The sequence below is a fragment of the Phasianus colchicus genome, chromosome 9 (assembly GCF_987193195.1).
Source record: "Phasianus colchicus chromosome 9, bPhaCol1.hap1.1, whole genome shotgun sequence".
NCBI classification, from domain to species: Eukaryota; Metazoa; Chordata; class Aves; order Galliformes; family Phasianidae; genus Phasianus; species Phasianus colchicus.
This window is the reverse complement of record NC_143444.1, coordinates 22,376,042-22,393,798: the sequence shown is the minus strand read 5'-3', so window position 1 is coordinate 22,393,798 and position 17,757 is coordinate 22,376,042. Positions and strand designations below refer to the sequence as shown.

Genomic DNA, 17,757 nt, shown 5'->3' with positions numbered 1-17,757 from the left:
CTTGCTCAAGAAAGTAAGTTCCACGGATAAGGCTTTACTGCAGAGGGCACGCCTGGTGTTAAGCAAACTGGGGACGCAAAGTTCACAGAGATCAGGGTGAAGCACAGGACGTGAATGTGAAAACGGATGCACTGGGTCACACGGTATGTCCTGCTAGCCACACTGTCTCTGCTGAAGCCTGTAAGCAAACAGCTAAGAAAAGCAGTAAGACAAGCACATCTGCACTTCCCCAAGCACCTCCATAGCATTCAGTACTCCCAGTGGTACGGACCTCGACAGTCTGCTGTGGTTTGTCTACTGAGCAATCCCTTAAGCTCCCTCAGCAGCTTCACAAGTTTACCATCTTCCAATTATTGTATGTTCTTCTGAGATGAAAGAAAGGGAAGAAACAGTATTTCAAGCATGGACAAACCAGAGATTTAGAAATGGCACAATAATGGTCTGTATTTTGTTCCTCGCTCTCTTCATAGCATTTCATAAGATTTGATGAGCTCTCTTGGATCGGAGCTAAGCACAGAGCTGGTGATTTCATGGTCTCATCTATCAGTATCAAGATCCCATCTGGAGAGGTGACAGCCACTCTGGAGCCCTTCACGTTCTGTGAAAAGTTCAGACTGTCTCCTGCCTCCAGTACAACTCATCTCACGTTTACCTCCACAGGAGGCAGCTACCACGCTCCCTGCACTATCCTTTTATGCCGAATCAGGGAAATACAACACATTTCATGAATTATTTCAGTTAAAATCTGGAAGTCGCATTGATTGCTGAAAACAAGCCAGCAATAATAAGGAAACATGTACATGGGACAAAAAGCTGCTGAAGTGAGCCCAGCATGGAGGGGAGGGCACTCCTACTGATGGGCAGTGCAGGAAGGAGCTCCGTGGGCTTTGATCCTTCAGCTATTTGAAACCACACAAAAGCTGAATGAAAAAGGTACGAGATCCCAAAGGAGTCAGATTCCCACTTCTCCACAGCAAGCTTCTAAAGTTCTCTTTTTATGACCACCTTCCACCAAAATAAATAAATCACTTCAAGCAAAAAAAAAAATGTAAACCGAGGCATTTCCACTCAATTCCTTTCATGTCTTTCCACCGCCTCATCTAGAGTCACATGCTCAGTCCTGACCTTTCCAGATTTTCCTCTCTGCCTCGCCACACTTATTCAGACTATCAAATTCATTTAGTGAAACTATCCTATCCTTTCACACTTGACTCTTTTCACAGACAAGCAGTTCATTTTCATGCAGACCCACTTTTAACTTCAAAAGGTTGCTTTGTATCATGGCTTCTGATGTCCCTTGTTTAAAACACTTTCAAATAAGGATCTGAAAAACGCTGTAGCTGGGAACTCTGCATCTTCTCTGTCCCTCCTGAAAGAAAAAAAAAAAAAAAAAGGAAAAAAAATCCACTATTAAGCAGAGCGAGAGGCCATGCACTCACACAGAACTTCCATAGCTTGTCAGTAGCTTTTAGCTCTTCTGCACACAGGCACAGTGAGTGCTCGGAGAGCCAACACTTGCCTGTATGTTAACCCTTTCTGAAGGTCCAAGTGGAGCAAGAAGAGACAACTCACAGCACCCCACCAGTCACTGCACCATCAAGGAGTGCTGCAGCATCCCCTAAGCCAGAAGGCTTTGCCTCTTCCAAGATGCTTCAGTGATCACGCAGAAACAGCTGAATTAACAGGGCTACATGCAAATCCATAAAGCAATTAGGTGGGAAGATGGAGCAGAGTGGCTGGGAAACTCACACCTTCTAAGCACACCTAGAAAATACATTTGTGTCACAGCAAACTGCTGTGAGAACTAATGGAGCAGCTTTATTCACCAAAGCATTTTTCATTTGGAGCCCACAAATACAGGGGAACGCTCGTTCATCGCTCACTTCAGAATCAAAGTTTAAGAATCATTTTCAATTTAAATTATTTATAACTCAGTAGTTTCGGGGGAAAAAAACGCACTGAAAGGAGTAGCACATTACAGTAAACTTCTCATTAATTTTCCAGTGAAACATTCGAGTTTCCAAAACCTGACTTTAAAAGTTAATTACGCACAATGTGGACGCTCCAAAGTCAGGAGGAGCTCAGATCTGAATGCTGTCTAGTCACTTTTGCAAAACCTGTATGAAGAAAACATTATAATCATGCTGTTTTCTTGCCAGAATAGGAAAGAGGAAAAAAAAAAAAGGTACTATCAGCATTTTTAAAACCACATTTTAATCCCAAGAGGCTTTTGTTTATATTGGCCTTTTCTCCCACAAAACTCACCAGCCCTATTTCTACCACAACAGCCATGGCTGCTCATCCAGCAATGCACTCAGCTAAGCCAGAATTGCAGCCACTCTTCTCATTTTCCCCCAACTTTGGCAAGAGTAATGCAGAGAGTTAGCACAGACCTCCAGAAAAAGGCTAAGATTGAGTTCTTTGGCTTAAACACCTGCTCCCCTTCCCCTGAATCAAGATGGAAGTACAGCAATTGAAAGCGTCATTGTTCTCACACAAGTTCTACTTCCCTACAGCTCACATCAAAACCACAGCACTGAAAAAGTCAAACTATTTTCCAGCTGAGTGCAGGACCGTTGATAAACAAAACTGGTTCAAGACAAAATCACATCTTCTGTATTAAAATACTGGTCAAGCTGCTGACAAGGAGACAAATGAGTTTTTAAAACACTAACATGAGCTCACATAAAATTAAAAATGATCGTATTGAAAAAAAGTTGGATAACAGTGATGTGCCTCATGCAGCCCAATACTTCATTTTGATTTTTTGAGGTGCTGTTAGAACAGAACATCTCCACTCTCTGAAATTCCATTTAATTCGTTATTGCCGTGTACAGCTAATGCAGGAGATCAGATGAGGTTTTGACAAGTCTTTTATACATCTCAGGGTAGCAGTGCCCTCTCTGCTTAGGCCAGTAACTCCAGTCACCAGCCAGCACTGACAACCCACAATTAACCATTTCCCTCTGCCCCCATCCCTTCCTATTCCATGTGACAGAACCACACCAGCCTGACTCAGAGCCAGGCCCGGGGCCACACAGGCACCATCTCAGCATCATCTGAGCAAAGACAGAGCATAAACCACAAATGGAGGCCAGCACCCAACAGGACTGCTGACTGTCCAAATATTTAACTGCTCTCCAGTGCTGCAGGTCAGGTGGGTTAATCAAATAAACTTGTGTATCCTAAGGGTTTGCCCATTGTTTGTGCTTCCTTTAAATCCTTCAGGTTGGATATCAGGAAAGATTTATTCTCAGAAAGAGGGGTGATGCAGTGGCACAGCTGCCCAGGGAGGTGGTGGGGTCACCGTCCCTGGAGGTGTTCAGGGGCTGTGGGGATGTGGCACTGAGGGACGTGGTCAGTGGGCATGGTGGGGTGGGGTAGGCTGGATAATCTTAGAGAGCTTTTCAAAGTCTAATGATTCTGTGATTCTTACCTGACTTTAGACTCTGAAGAACTGAGCCCCAAGCATCTATTAAGATTTGCATACAAAAACCAATGAAACAGACGTCCAGATTTCTACATCATCAGCTGAAAGTTCTTCAAAAGGAAGTGCTTTTGCTACATACAAACAACACGACGAGCCTTTTCAGCGCACGCTGGCATCATGCTCTGACAGGTAGAGGCTATGCTACATCAGGAATCTGGAAACTTAAGTGATGCCGTAAGATTTTGATTTAGCAGAGGGTTGTTAGGGTAGTATGGTTAGGTCGTGGTTGGACTCAATCTTTAAGGTCTTTTCCAATCTGAGCAATTCTATGATTATGTAAGATGTAATCATGCTTCAAGTGCAAATACGGCACAGCAATTCTCCCAGAGTTGACCATTCAAAATTACCAGGACAAGAGAACTGCAATAAGCACAGGCAAAGTAGATGCAAAATGTTTTCAATGTGTTACAATGGAAATGAAAATAAATCTAGGACTAAAATATAGCTTACTTTCACAGGTTTCTAATGCCATTTGTCTTCATTCAACAAGAATTTATGCACCATTTCAACCTGATAAGAATTTAATTCTAAGTAATAAAGCTTTACAAATTGAATTCAAAGGAGGAAAAAAAACACCAGCATTTCCCAATTATTTCCAGAGCCCCGCAACTCGAGGCTTCAGCTAAGGGAGCAGGGAAAGCTGCCACCACAAAGCGGAGCTGACATACGACCCCTGGATACAGCGGCACTAGCAGGCAGCTATGCTAAAATCAATACTAATTCTGCACGCTCCTGTTATGAAAATAAAGCTATGAAATTCCCTCATGCCCACCTGCCAAAGGGACAAAACTCAGACCAACTTTGTCGGAGAGGATTTTTAAAGCCTTTCTAAAGGCATGTAATGGATTCCAAGAGCGATCGTGCACTGAATGTTCAGTGAACCAAATAATTTTTAATACATTCCTCAAGGGAGTTTATTTTATGTTTTTAAATCGCTGAGCCCTTGCAGTGACACTCTGATTCAGAAGAAAAGAAAGGCCAGTGCTCGTGGGGTGCGGGTTTTGTTTCTTCCAGGGTGGGTTTTTTGTTTTTTTGATTTTTTTGAAAGAAGAGCCATTGTGCCTACTACAGTTTCTAAGTATGCAGCAAGAAATATTTGGATTTCTACAAACCTTTAACTTGCAAAATCGCTTCTGAAAGAGTACAGTGAGCAATTTTAAGGTTTCCCCTTGCAGAAGAACTACATCAGCAAAGAAAGTTGATCTATGGAAGAAATTACAGCCGGAACCTGGCAGCTCACCTCCCTCAGCCGCAGCTGCATGAAGGCAGGAGATCCGCTGAACTACCAGAACCACGGGCCCAGATTTGGAATCCAAAAGCAACGCAAACTGGGCAGCTTGCAGGTTTCAGACCAACCTCCTCTCCCCCCTTACCCACCTTACCAGCCACCGTGGCACCCTGTGCTGCGACGGCAGCGTCAGCACGAGATTCAGCTCCTGCAGAGAGGAAATGTTCTCAGCTGTACCACGCAGCGTGCAGGAGAACAAGACGAAGAGCCCCCAGCGCTGCTGCCGTTAGAATGACTTCAGCGGGATTAGGCAGAGCTATGGAGGGAAAGCCTCACACAATGAGTCCTTTCATAGAGCAGAAACAAAACCTAACGCTAATCACACCAGCGATTCAGTTTCCTCTCCTAATTCCTAATCAGACATCAACAAATAAAAGCGAAACACTTATTCTTATTTTAATTCTGGGAAATAAACACAAGTGAATGGAAGCGCTCAGCCCGCACCGTCAGAGCTCTGCAGCCCCTTCACCTCCCCATGAATGCACGGGCAGCTCAGCCTGCTCACAGCACCCGCTCGCAGAGGGGTCTGGGATGGGAGATCTGGAGAAGAGCAGCGTTAACAAGCAGGAGAAACTTCAAAGCCCGGAGACAAACTCAGCTGAAACACTCCTCCGTACAAAAGGGACCTTGAACCACAGCCATTAGAAAAAACATCTGGTGCGCCGCTTTGATTTTCAACGTTAGTCATTGGACAGAAACAAAACATCATTATTTTTTCCCCCCAAAGCAGCAAATAATTGCAAATCCACTTCTACATGTAACCTATCATTTATCACCTCATCAGCGACTGCTTGAGTCTGATGGAATTAAACACTCAAGTCAGGCAGTTTTTGTTAAAAGCAATAATTACATTGTTACTAGAATATACAATTAGGTAATAAAAAACAAAAACAAATCTGCCTGGCAATATTTTTTATGCACTCTCACAGAAATATTACCAGACTGGAAATAGGCAACGCTATAATAATAATAATAATAAAAAAAATCCACTTGCTCCGAAGTATAGCTACTTCTAATTTAAAACTTCACCCACAGGCAAAAATACATAAATGATTAGTATTGTAGTGTTTATTTTAATTACACTGTGCAAGAAGAATCCAGGAGGCTGTTAACTCACTCCAGATACAAAGGAAGCCAATATCTGAGCACTCATCCCCACTTGCAGCCTGGGCACCAGGCAACTCAGCCCATCACCACCCCAACTCCAACAACAGAACGCCAGCATTTCTCCTGACATCCCAAGGCAACGTGCAGCAGAGGCATTGCTCACCAAAAAAACAAAAAGGAAAGCAGGAGGTCATCAGATTCCTCACCTGCTCCTCGCAGACAGCATTTAAGAGCATCAAAAATTCACTAGCCTTCCAAGCACTATTCGTCAAAGTTTAATAAGAAAAATACAGAAAGCTTTATCTCAAACTCACATTTACAAACACTTTCCAGCAGTCTGACTGCTACACAATGTGTTGTTCTGCACCGCATGACTCCCGGTGCCTGCCTTAAACACCAGTGATCCAAGCAAACAAAGCAGTCCATGGTTCCCAGTTATGAAAGACATGGTCTTGTCTTGAGAGGACAAGAGGGAATGGCCTTAAGCTATGCCAGGGGAGGTTCCTTTTGGGTATTAGGAACAATTTCTTCACCAGAAGAGCTGTGATGCACTGACACGGGCTGCCCAGGGAGATGGTAGAGTCCCTGTTCCTGGCAGTATTCAAGAACCATGGAGATGTAACAGTGAGGGACACGGTCAGTGGGCACGGTGGGGTGGGCTGGGGACTAAATGATCTTAGAGGTCTTTTCCAACCTTAATGGTTCTGTGATTGCTGCAGCCACATGGCTGATCCCAACGATTCTGCACACATCCTTTAAAGACAGACATTTGCCCATCTATTTAGGTGGTCTTGGCCAACCAAGAAGCCTCTGACTGCTCTTCAGAAAAAGACATCATCTTAAAAAACGCCCAACTTGATGGCAACAGGTGGGCGGCTGCTGGAGGAGCGCGGCAGCCTGTTGCCTCATAATCTCTTCCTTCTTATAATTAATTATGCTTCTTATTTCTTCCACAGACATAAGCAAGAGATCGTCACTGAGTTATTACAGCAGCACACTTTTACTTTGTAAGCAACATTATAATAAAGCTTCAGGTAAGAAACATAGTAAGAGCCAAGCACAATTATCGGCAGAAACAGCTTGCTCCCATAAAGCGGCGGTGTTTTATCACTGAGGCACACGTGTCACCCTTCCATACATTTCTCCCGTGCAGATGAGGCTCTCTGTGAGCCACAGTCTCAGCAGGCCAGAAGGCCAGGGAAGTGAGCAGCCAAGGAACAGAAATGGGAGCAAAGCACGACACGCTGCTGGGCAGTGCAGGCCCATCAGAACCTCCACTCGTACAGCTCTCCTCCAAAATCCAACCACGAGCAACAGAAAAGCTCTCTGTCCATCAGCCAACAGCGGAGCTGCAATCCATAACCCCGGCCTCCAGGAGCTCTCCGTGCTGATCTGTGTGGGTGAAGAGGTTGGAGCCCACAACTACAGACTGCAAAAGATGAGGTCAATGGAAGAGCTGTTCTGAAATGCACCTTGTGAGCCAACAGTCCAAACAAAAGACTCCAGGAGGTCTTCCACCACAGCACTGCACATAAAGCATGAAGCAAACCCACGGATCCAGGGAAACGTCAAACACAAACCGATGAGACTTTCTGAAACAGAACTCAACCTTACAAGGGTTTGGAAGGTGACAACACTTTTCTTCAATAATTTATAATTTTACTCTAATGTCAAGAGACAGAATTAAAGCAGGAACTCTACAATCTGCTGAAATACTTCTCTCCCTTGGTGCAGCTCATGCTTTAGTAACGGAAGATACTTATGGACAAGGCTACAGCAAGGAGACAGTTGGTATCTGGAACTCATAGCTCAACCTCGGGTTAAATACAATGCTATGAGTATGCTTTCTATCACATAATAACGCATGGATTAGAATACAGAAGACTGTAAAGCAATTTTGTCTGTGCCCAAGATCAGTCTCAGCACAACCAACGAGAATATGTATCACAAATTATTTCTACATCCACCTGTCCATACATTTAAGAGGCTAATTTTCACTGTTTATGTTAAAGTTAAGTGAAATATGTGACAATTAACAGGGAAAACACGTTATTGGATTCTGCGTGCATTTTCTATTCAATTTGTATCACCCCAGAAATTCTGTACTACAAGTAGTTAAAACACGATGAAGGTGCCTTCATAAATTACAGGATTTTTGTTAAGAAAGGAGAATTACTATCGATTCTGCAACAACTAAACCTTTGATCAAATTTGATGAAACAAATGCTACTAAGATATAAATGTAACTACATTGTGCTTGGAGTAGCATGTCGAAGTTTACAACTTCATCCAGAAGTCAAAATAAGTGTTTTTTTCCCCTCTTCCCCATCTCCCATCTTCAAAACACATGACACCTCAATGCCTTCTCAGCATCATGTACAAAAGGATGAGGCCATTCTTAACCCACTTCTGTGGTTCTCCTCCGAGAAAAAAAGACCAATTATATTTTTATGTCTGTACCATAAAATCCCAACACCAGGCTAACCTTTCATACTTCTCATACTCGATTTACCTTCCCAAATAGCGAGCCTATCAAAACACAGCCAGCCTGACATACACAGCCCAACCGGAGGCTCTGACAGTCACCAAACCTGCTCCAGAAGAGCCTGACAATAATCCCACTTCCATCCCTACTCACAAAAGCCTCTAGAAATGTAATGGCTTTTCCAAAACACTCCAAGAACTAATTTTGTGAGGAAATTTAACTGGAGGATCAAGTACCATCCCATGAATAACTTCCCGCTCCTGCAGAGAGGAGTTATTACAAAGCTTAAGTGCCCGGCTGACTTCAGCAGTCAGGATGACACACAGGAGAAGAATCCGTACACTGGAGGGATAGAAAAGCAGCTATGCTATGTGGATCTCATAAAATAGAACAGATGTTATCCTTTGCATACACACATGCAACTCAGTGTCAAGCACTTCATTTGAAGGGGAAAAAAAAAAAATAAGGAAGAGAGGCCTATTAACCAGAGAGATAATTCCTCTCCACAGTCAGATGCATGCACGTTTGTTTAATTATAAGCAATGACGAGGTTTCTAACACTGCTTTTGAGAAAGCAATGTCACATGCCCAATCTTCACATTTCTCCTCTCTTCAGTTTCATCTGACAACTCCTAACTGTAAACTTCTTGTGCCAACCTAAATAATTCCTCTCTTTCTCAGCAAGGCTGGAAGAAAGCACTTACCCACTTGCCAGCTGCAGCTGAAATTTTGTGCCAAGAAATAAATGTCTTTTGGGCAGGTTGGAAACTGGAAGCTTCTATGCCTGCTGAAGGACAAGGGTAAGAGCAGGACAGCCCTATTCTTTCCCAAATTAATGGCATTTCCATATTTCAGCTACACAGTGGATTGCACTTAATGAAAGCATCCGAACAGAGCTGCCTCCCCCTCGCTCTGAGCTGAGGCATTAGGAGATGCTCTACCAGTTTTGCTCCCAACTAGATCATATATATTGCTTCCATCCCTTGGTCCAGAACTTGTCTCTCTATTTTTGCTCCTTAGAAAAGGTCTCAGACAGCGGAATCTCTGAAGGAGCCTGACTATTGCACCACGTTTCTCAGGAAGGCACAGTTGTGCACACATGGCATGCACTACCACTAAACAGCAGCACTCCAGCTGCTCTTCCTTAACCTCCTCGCAGAACCCGAGGATGAGACCCTCTGGCAGCAAGCAGAACCACTGCAGGTGCAGCTCACTGCAGCCTCCTGAGCGTGGCAAAGGTGAAGACCATGGGTTGCTTCCACCTGCCCCAAAGGCACGAAACCAGAAGGTCATGCTCAGGGCAGCACAGCGTCTGCACACAGGGCTTCCACCAGGGCACTGCCGACGGGCCTGACTCCTCTGCACCCCGGTTTGCCCCTTCTCCAATCTCCCACGAGCTCCCCTGACCGCAGGACGCTGCTGCCCATTTACCCATCCTGCATTTTTCAGGGCTCTGCAAAGCTCTATACACAACTTCTAATAATAAATCACAACTGCAAAAACAAAGGCATGAACAAAACCTGCGCTGTTCGAGCAGAAAGCACTCTTACCCTTCTTGCTCTACAATCATTGGCCCCTTTCCCACCATCCCGTTTGCATTTTGGTAACAATCTGAATTTTATATTCAGGAACGCTTGGCCAAAATTCCTCAACAGCCATTAGAAGCACAACTAAGAGAAACATGTAATGATGGCTGCGTGCTGTGCCAAAACCCAAGCACTCACTCCTACAGAAAACAAAACACATGTGCGTTACTAACCTGAGCAAACCAGGAGGTATACAAAAAGAAACAAATGTCTCAAGACACGCAACAATGTCACAAACTTGGTTTCAATACACACAGCACAGCACATGCCCCTGCTACCTTCACAAACGGAGCGGAGCAGCACCCCTCCCCTCTGCTCGTTAGAGCTCTACAACTGGTGCCTGCATGCACCGTTTCATTAAGCTCACTTGACATTACATGAAGAAGGAGTACAAGAAAATTGCATATTCCCTGCCTAAAGTAAACTTGTCATTTAAACCCAGCGTATAGATAGAATCTGATACAGCGCTGGCGCCGTGAGTCATTCCTCAGCTTCAGAGTTTGTACGACAGTATTCTTACATATGTTTTGCAATACTTTCCAGTCAGCTACCACCCTGTGTAATTACAAGTTTTTACTGGAAAGGAAGCATACATCTTGCATGTGAGCACTGCACTGAAGCAGTTTGCTCTTAGAGCCGGACGTAACTGCATGTAAGGAGCCCTCCAACTGCACGCAAGGTGAAAGTGAAGGCACCTCCTGAAGTGGTGATGGTGAGCATCACACACATTTCCCAACAATCTCTTCCCGGCAGCTCAGGTGCCAGGCCCTCGCTAACGCAGCTTCTTTACTACCTAAGTTAGAGCTGCATTCATTCAAACCCTGAACCAGGCATCTGCTATCCATTACAGGTGCTTCACCCGAGAAGAACGCATTACTTCTGTACCGTGGTGAAATAACCCATTAAAAATCCTCCCTGCTGTGCCAGCTTCACCTTTTGTTTTTAGGCTGGGTAGCAGAGGGGTAATTTAACTCTCAGCCCTGGCTTCTGAGTGGTGCTGAAAGAAACAAAGGTACTCAGAGCCGAGATGGAAAGGTTTGTCCTGCTTGGCATTTCCAATGGGATCAGCCCCTACCTATGCCTGGTGGCACTGCAGGGACGTTCCCCACACACCACTCCCAGCCTGCACCAGCACACAGAGTTCTTTCTCCAAGCTTTGGGGTTTGTTTTAAAGCCAGTCATCATTACTCCTGTTGAAATTAAAATGGATCGGACTGGGAAAAAAATGAGGAGAAAAGCACCCTCTGTGCAATGAAGTTGGCTGGTTCAGATTCAGGCACACAAGGCAACAATTGGGCTTTTTCCCCCCCTCCAAACTGCACATACTATGACCTACAAGAAACATTTTCTGCTTAAAAGTAATACTTAAATGGAGATCTATGGCTGAACGTTATCACAAGGATTGCACTTACTTGACAGTCTGCTATTAGCCAACTCCATTATCGCTATTTGCAGTTTTTAAATGTACAGATTCAGAAGTAACTGTACAAAGCCTCCATTACAAGTGGATTTATGGAAAGCCACAGCAATAATCATCCTCATTAAGCATATCTTCCCACAGCCCTGCATTATGTGGACACAAAGAGGAAAACATTTCTTCTCTGTTACCCACAAGCTTAGATCTTTCTCCTTATAATCACCAGCTCTGACTGCCTTTGCCAATGACAGTTAGGTAATGTTCCCAAAAGCAGGACTTGGCTTAAAACTAATGAAGAAATACCTGCACATCTCAGCCCACAGCATAGGAAGGCTGCTGCTTGGGTTTTCCAGGTACTGACCTTCTGCCTGCCAACATGGACGGGAATAAAACATCATCTCCAGCTCCTGCTATGTCACCAACAGCCTGAACCATACTTCTCAGAGGTGTATCTACGGATACGTGCATGCAAAGAAAAGGGCAGATGGCAAAATTGGTAACGAAGCTGAATTACAAGAATCTCTTGAGTTGAAGTGATGCATTAATTCCACAGCCCTGTGCTAGTTTGACCTCTTCCCGCATGCGGTCACGCTGAGCCCTATCCCAACAGGCAGGGCAGCATACATGACAGTGACGTACGCTCAGAAACTCGCACGGTGCAATGGAGGGGTGAAGGCTGACACTGAGAAGTTGGCCACCCCCCCTCCCCCTGCAGACAGCCCTTCTGGCTCTCCCCACTCTTCAGCACAGCGACGTGCTGCTCCCACGGCCTCAGCCCCATGGCAGAAATAATAAAATGAGGATTAAAGTACACTTGCTCCCTTCATAAAACCATTCCCGTGAACCGAGCACTTCCTGCATTGCTGGAAGGAGTGTAGTGTACTTAAATAAATAAATAAATACATGGAAAAGAAAAAAAGAAGCTGTTTTAAAGCCGTCCCGGCAGCCCAGGAACAACCATCCGTAACCAGGCACAGAGATAAGTCAATTGCAGCGGTGGACCTTTGTAATCTCAAATTAAATTTGTCATTTCTCTTAACATTTACTTTGAAAAATGAGCAGTGGTGGTTCTACAAGAGAATAAGGAAGGTGTATTTGCCATCCCCACTCACAGCAGCCATCCTCAGAGAGCTCTACAACAGCAAATATCCAACGTCGCCTACGTTTGCAGTGTTGGTTATCCGGTTATCCTCAGACTAAACCACTCCTTATAGCTCAATTGCACACTCCACGCTGGCGATGCAACTTCATTTGCTTACATCTGCGACCAGCACAGCGCTCCGTACCGCAGCTGCCCTGGTCAGTCTCCTGGAAACACGGCGCATCCCTCCAGCCGGAGAGCAGAAACACTTCCCTCTATTCCACGTACTCACGCCGGGCGCTCACACTGCTCCAAGTCGGCTCCCGGGAGCTCTCTCCCACAACACCCGGCCAGCGGGCGCTCACTCCGCTACGAGCCCAGCACACCGGCCCGAGCCCCGAGCCCGGCGCCGAGCCCAACAGGTCGCGGCTCCCCCAGCCCGGCGGCGGCGGCCTCGGGGGCTCCACGCCGAATGCGGCTTTTTTTCCCCCCCGATCCCGGGACCTCCCCCCGCCCGCAGCGCGGGGCCCTTTGTTCTCGCACCCGTGGCCCCGCACCCCGCGCTCTCCCCGGGGGCACGGCGCGCCCCGCGCCCGCTGCAGCGCCCTCCCTGCTCCGAGAGCGGCACCGCACCGCCCGGCAACGCCGCGAGCCGCCCTCGCCCTCCCCGCGCCGCTCCGGGACGGCCGCCCCGGGGAGCCCCGCAGCCGCGGGGAAGGTCACGCCGCGGCCCCCCGGAGCGCGGCCCCGCGGCGGCAGGTGCCCGGCCGAGCTCCGCCGAGCCGCACTCCCCGCCCGGAGAGGCCCCCGCGGGGCGAAGCCGGCGGCGACCGCGCACCGCGTGGCGGCCCCGGAGAGCGTGGGGGGTGGGGGATCCGGCAGCCCGATCCCGGCGGCCCCGCGGGGCAATGACCGGCCGGCAACGGGGCCGGCGCCGGGGGCGCGGAGGCGAGGGGCTCAACAGGCGGCGGAGTTTGGCGGCTTCCCGAGAGCCGAGCCCGCCGCGAGGGGCTGCGGGGGGGAGGCGCCGCGGTCGTAGCCACTTACCGGAGCTCCGGGGCTTCGCCGCCCGCATGCTGCCTCCGGCCGCCGTGCGAGAACCTCCCGCCGGCTCGGCTCGGCTCCGCTCCTTCAACCTCAGCCGCCGCTACCGCCGCTACCACCGCCGCCGCTGCCGCGCGGGACCGCGCTCCGCGCGCGCCGCCGCCTCCAGCCCGCCCCCGCCGGGGCCGCGCGCCGCGCCCGCCCCTCCGCCGCTCCCGCCCCGCCGCCGCCGCCGCCGCGCCGCCACCTGCCGCCCTCCGCTCACCTGCGCCGTGCCCGATCCCGACTGCCGCGCTCGGCCCCGACGCGAGGCGCCGCAGCGCTGCTCCCGGCCGCGCTCGGCTCCGCTCCGTTCCGGCCTCCGCCGCCACCCGCCCTCCCGCCGAGTCGGCCCGCAACCCGCGGGCACGGCCCACCCCGGCCAGGTGTGGGCGGAGGCGGGGGGCGGCCCGGCGGGGCGGGGCGGGGCGGGGCGGGGCGGGCGCGGCCCGGGGCTGGCGCTCGCTCGACGCCGCCGGAAGGAGCCGGGCCGGGGGCCCCGCGGCTCCGCGCTGAGGGTCGGCGCCTGTGCAGCGCGAGCAGCGCGGCCGGGGCCTGCGGAAAGTTTCCGCGGCGGCAGGTGGACGGCGGGCTGGGACCTGTTGCAATTCCTGATCGTTTTGGCCGCGTTTCGTCAAGCACTTGTGACTTGAGAACTGTCTCGGCCCGCGCGCCCCAACCACGCAGCTTCTTTGGCTGCCTTGGCGCTTCCCTTCTTATCCCCCAGCAAGTTTCCCGCACGCTGTAGCCGAGCCGCTTTGCGCCCCTTCGCACGGCGGAAGGGTGAAGGGGTTAAGTCCCGCTGCGCTCAGCGTTTCGGTGCTCGCTGGCTCCTGGCCCAGCGCTCCCTCGGTGCTGGATTGCGTCAGAGCGGGCAGGAGCACCTCGCTACGCTCCCCCTCCGCGCGCTGTACTTGGAGCGCTTTGCCGTTTCCCACGGCATGTTAATTTTTTCCCCTGTGGTCTCCGGGATTTTTTCTCATGTGTTTCTTGGAGGATGTTCTGCCCCGGTCCTCCCACCCAGGTTGAACCGGAGCGCTGCTCCGCTCTGCCCTACACCGGGCACCTGGAGCCCGTCTTGCAGCCCCGGTACACGGCGAGCCCTCGGTCCCGAGGCACTCCCTGCTCAGTGTCCGAATGTCGCTGCAGAGCAGTCCTTCTGTGCGTTACACAGCGAGCTCACGGAGCTCCAGTAAGTGCAGCTGGCGTGGGGCCAGGCAGCGCTGCCAAAGTGCCCGTGGGTTCGGCGCTCTGTATGAAAATTTGGATGTGCTTCAGAGCGCGGGGAGCTGGGAGAGCCTGGCTTAGGGCAGGAGCTCCCAGGGCTGTGTGGGTGCCCGTTCCCTCGGCTCACGCACCAGTGAGTGTCAGGTGGGTCAGCTCAGCCCGGCCCCTCTCCATTTCATGTGGAAGCGACGGGTTTTTGATTTTTTCTTAAAAAAATGGAAGATTTGGGATTTAATGCCTCCTTTGCTGATGTTGTCAATCTCTTAACAACTGATGAGAGGAGACATTGAAATGCTGAGCCAACCCATGGGACAGATTTTAAAGACACTTCTAGGCACCTAAAACATGGGTTCCTAAACACCTTTACAAATGTGGACTCATGGGACTGACGCAGAGCTGCATCATAAACTTTTGATGCCCTGGAGCTTCTAGCCAAGACTTGCAGGTAAATGATTGTCCCATGGGTGTAAGCCATTAATCATCGGCAGCATGAAACAAAGAGTGTTCACATATGGCTACCACCCAGAAATCTTTGTTACTCCCTTGCACACTTGATGCCTTTGGTACATAAAGCCTTGGAGGACGATGACTGGTGTGAGCCCAGGAGGCACTGGTGCCTGGACCCCTGAATGTGGGGCTGCCTGGTGGTCACCTCTTTATCTGTTCGAGCATTCCACAGTGGTGAGACACCATTCCTCAAAGCAAAGGCGTCCACCTAGGCAGTCTGCTTGCTACAGGATATGCTGACGTGTTGTCACCACATTCTGATGCAGGTGTCCACCAGGCTCTCATGACCCCCTGTGCAACCATTCTGGCAGTAAGTCACAGAGCAAAGCCTCGGTGTGTGCTCACACTGCTAGGCTTGTAGGTCATAGCTCTTAGTGAACACTCAGTGCATCCCTTTGATCAGATCATTAGATACACGTGCCCATATGCTTGCCATGCGTGCCATTTGATAGTGAGCTGGTGTACAGATACTGTGAGGTGGGCTTGGCGTTCCTTTAGCGTAATAAATCAGTATGAAATCAAAAGACCAGTATTCTGATTTTTTTAAGACTAGTCAGAACAACTGCCTTCCTCATTTCAGGTGTTGCAAAACTTGCTCAATACTTTGGATGGAATCAGTAAGCTGCAGAGCCTGTTGGACGTTTGTGCCGTCTCCAGCTATTTTTCATAGAGGGACAATTCTGGCTGATGACTTTTTCTCACCTGATTTTGTAGTAATTGTCAATCGTATCGTCAGGTCTTCTGGTTTGTTTCACAAGTGCCTACTGCAATGCTCAACTTTGTGCTAATGTAAGATAATACGTCTCCATCTGTAGATCGGCTTGACAGCACAGCTTGAGGACCATATGGCCTTGACTCTGACTGCCCACCAGTTTTTCAATATTACCCCCAAGACTCTTTCATTTCCTTTGTCAGACGGGATTATTAGAATTCTCTGTTTTGCTCCAAATAAATTTAAAAGGAATTAGTCTTGCCCATTTCCGTTTTTCCCTGACTGGAAGGAGTGCAGCCTTGCAGGAGCACCCCGATGCTTCCCTGTCTGCAGCACTAGGTGTCTGCTCTGTGGAGCCTTCCCGACGAGGATAACAACTGACCCCGAATTTTGCTTTTCAACAGATTGCACTTGATTGAAGGAATAAAAGATGGAATTGTAATAGCAGCACAGCCACAGTGCCAAAGTGGTGGTTACTTCTGCTTCCTGGCTGTGGCACCAGTTAAGCCCTGTGGGCTTCTGCTTCTCAGTTACCTTTCTGCAAATTTGGTACAATTGCCTTTCCCTTTCTTCAGTCTTTGTCCCAAATGACTGCAGAGGTCTGGCCAGGATGTGTGCTGTCTTCCTGTGGTGTTGCATAGCGCTCAGCGCAGCAAAGCTTCCCTCTTGATGGATGCCTTAGAGATCCCACATAAGCAATAATTCCTGTAGCTCGTTTACCTCCTCGTCATAATAAACTAGAAAGGTACGTTTATTGAAAGAAAAAAAAAAAAAGCACAAAACACATACAGCACCTGACAGTTTGTTCCTGGCACGTAAATATATTTTGGACATCTATTATATGGGGGAAAAAAATCTGCTCCTGTCTGAATAAAATGTGGCAGAGGAAAGCCCTGAGAGTGCTGAAATTGAATCACAGCATCACAGAGTCATTAAGGTTGGAAAAAACCTGTAAGATCATCCAGTCCAACCCGTCCCCACCATGCCCACTAGACCACATCCCTCAGTGCCATGAGATGTCCTCCTGCTTCTGCTGAGGGCAAAACTGGGAGCACTGGGATTACCAATGGCAACTGGTCCATGGGAGACATTTCCAAAATGCAGTGCCAGACTCACTTGTGCAGAAAAGCAGATGTATGGATGAGTACTTCTCGTTTGCAGCTTAGTCTCCACGTGTCCATGCCCTAGAGACAGCAGTTCAGTCTTTCTCTAACCCTAAAAAATTGGTAATGGGAAGAACAGCTTAAGTCACCAAATTAGATGGTGAACATGTAAGTTAAAGAGACATCAAAAGCTCAGTAAGCTTGCTCCCCTCCATTTCCTGACAGTTTGTCTCTCCTGTGTTAGGAGCTGGGCTCCGTGATCCTTATGGATCCCTCCAGCCCAGGATGATTCCATGACCACCACACTGCACCGAGGCTGCTGATGGCCCCCGGCCCCTCCCCATGCAGCAGACTGCTGCCCCACACACTGCGGCTGTCTGCACTTCCCAAGCTGCAAAGATCCTCACAGGATCGCTGCGAGGTAGGAAATTACCACTCTCCTCCTTTTAGAGATGAGAAGCAGATGCGGGCAGAAGCTAATTGACTTAGCTAATGTCACTCTGGAGTCTGTGGCAGAGCTGAGCAATGAGATCAGCCTCCTGCCCCCATGCCATGTGCCAGAGGACAGCTCGTCTCCAACATTTTTGTAAAGATCCTACGCACTGCCCAGGGAAAATTACAGCCCTGTGCAAATTCAAGGCTGAAGCTTTCAGATCATGGCAACCTGGGAT

At 48.8% G+C, this 17,757-nt stretch overlaps 1 protein-coding gene across 14 annotated transcripts in view; it reads right to left on the bottom strand.

Annotated features, from left to right (window-relative positions):
- Nucleotides 1–13,884, bottom strand: part of PTPRF (protein tyrosine phosphatase receptor type F) — a 342,933-nt gene extending 329,049 nt beyond the window's left edge. For 13 of the 14 annotated variants that reach the window (XM_090146537.1, XM_090146542.1, XM_090146547.1 and 10 more), the window contains exon 1: nucleotides 13,502–13,633. The gene's annotated coding sequence lies outside the window, so the exon portion shown is untranslated. Of the gene's footprint in view, nucleotides 1–13,501; nucleotides 13,634–13,763 lie in introns of those variants that run through there. The other variant, XM_090146539.1, reaches the window with a different exon arrangement.
- Between the last annotated feature and the right edge of the window lie 3,873 nt (nucleotides 13,885–17,757).